The 2,236-nt window shown below is 42.1% G+C and overlaps 1 long non-coding RNA gene across 1 annotated transcript; it reads left to right on the top strand.

Annotated features, from left to right (window-relative positions):
* Positions 1–992: 992 nt before the first annotated feature.
* LOC119018463 lies at positions 993–1,779 on the top strand. Its single transcript, XR_005074768.1, has 3 exons — positions 993–1,110; positions 1,229–1,339; positions 1,454–1,779. It is a non-coding gene; the product is annotated as an uncharacterized LOC119018463 (long non-coding RNA).
* The last annotated feature ends 457 nt before the right edge of the window (positions 1,780–2,236 follow it).

A 2,236-nucleotide genomic window follows, 5' to 3' on the forward strand; every position in this document is an offset into this window, starting at 1 on the left:
ACATCACATATCGTATGTGACATCAGGTATTATTCACTATTAACTTATTATTTTAGGTGTTATTTACATACATTCACTTACTTACATTACATACATTAAAAACAAATTACTTGTCACTCTTGGTCATAAACAGGAACTGAGTTCGGCTAGGAAATGATCAATTTTGGCTGTTTTGGAAATTGTCCCGAGGTCGCCCTAAAAATATCCAGTGGATTCACATTTACAGATATCTATACACAGCGTGCAACTGGCTTATCAGCCTTCTTGCCTGAAACTCTGATACATCTCCTTCCCCTTGATGATATGTCAGGTCGTTAACATGTAATGTCAATGTGATACGACAGGTTTTGGTAGAAATGTCTTTATGGTTGGTAGGTCTATGACCAGGCATGGACAGGCCATCTGGCGTACCGGAGCAATGCCCGGTGGGCCCATGCATATTTTTTGGCCAGCCTGGAGCTGTCATAATTTAATCAATAAGTATATTATAAATCATTTTTATCGACCCTGACGGCCCATTGGTTGATTTTTTTTGAGGGACATTGGGCTGATCCAATGAAATCTCTCAGTCCTCCTCGGCCCGTCCCACCCCTCCCCCTTGACCAAGGTTATCAAATTTAGCCATTTGAGCAGACGAGCTGGAGAGAGGTGAGTGGGACTGGATAAACCACAAAAGTGCAAGAGGGGTGCAGAGAAGCTACGAGAAAAAAAGGCCGGAAAGCCTGCAAGTGGCCGCAGCAAAATGTGCCAGATTTACTGATATGTTTGCCATTGCCACCACAAGTTCGACTGCGGCAGCGGGTGCAGGGCCGGAGAAGAAAAGAGAAGTAGCTATTCAGGTGGATTTGGAGAAGGAGGAGGAGGAGGAGGAGGAGGAGGAGGAGGAGGGTGACGTGACCCAGCAGGGACAGATTGAGGAGGAGGTCAGAATAGCTACTTTCAGCCTGGGAAGAAGTAGCCGAACTGTTAGCAGAATGAAGGGTGATGTTTCATGCAGGGAGGGCGGAGGGCCACTGAAAAAGATGTCCTTGTGTCCTTTGATACTGACACAGTGATTGATTGACAGAGTTGCAGAGAAGAGTGAATTAATGAAGAAACTACTTTTGTAAGGTGAGATTTATGATAAATAAATAAAATTGTGTTAGGCTAGCGGATTTGATTACATTTTTGACAGAAAGTAATGTGATTATTGCTTTGCTCTCTGCTCCCTCCTCTCCTCCTCTCTCAGGGTGCCCTTGCTGCTTTCAGTTGTTCAAGTTCGTAATCATTCAGTTTCATTGCCTTGCTACATATTCGTACTTGAGCATTATCAGAGGGTCATTCAACATTTTCTCAACCAGTATGTACAATATATCAGACTTTTGCCTCATTATTTTATTCATTGGTCCTATCATAATGCAATTGGTGTGTATCACTCACTTTTTTTTTGTCTGTCAAACTCTTTCCCTTTAAGGCTGGGTTGTTCCAGGGATGTGCCTTTCATTGGTGTGGACTTTAAAGACACCAATACTGTCAATGTACATTTTTTGAAACAGTCTCATTCTCACTGTTCTCTTGACCCACCTGGCATCTCTTTCTCTCACCTTACGGCATATTCGGAGTGAAGGGTTGCCTTTCCCTGATGTGTTCTTTTTCTTTCATCGTGAGTTTCTTAAACAGCTCTTATTTTAATTCTAGAAGAGACAGTATCGGATGAATCTAGTATATCTGACCTCACCTCTGCTTTCTGTCTCCCTCTGAGCACCAAGGTCCATGCAGCCTTTTGTCTCAGCATAAGAACAAAATGTAAGTACAAAGTAAGCTATTATCTCTCTGTTCACCTAAACATTATTTAAACTATACCTTAACTGATCCTTGCCCTCTTTCTTTCCTTTGTCCGCCTGTCTCTGCATCTCTCATAATTGTGTATTTGTATAAACAGCATATTTCATTAAATACCGAAAAGACGTCTCTAGCAGTGTTTCTTTGACATCCACTTTCACTTCAGGATGGGAATTGTGACACCATCTCTCCCAAGATGAAAGTCTCTGTGAGCAGTGAAAGAGCGAATCAATTTTTTTTTAACATGGTTACTCTCTTCCATGTGGGCTATAAATAATAATGGTGGGCTGCCATGGCCCAAAATGGCAGGGCCATTTTTTGGTCCCAGTCCAGTCCTGTCATACAAATATGAAGTCTCCTCATGGCTAAAAAATACTTTAGAAGAGAGACAGCATTCCATAAGTACACTTTGGTG

Source organism: Acanthopagrus latus, chromosome 4, assembly GCF_904848185.1.
Source record: "Acanthopagrus latus isolate v.2019 chromosome 4, fAcaLat1.1, whole genome shotgun sequence".
NCBI lineage: Eukaryota > Metazoa > Chordata > Actinopteri > Spariformes > Sparidae > Acanthopagrus > Acanthopagrus latus.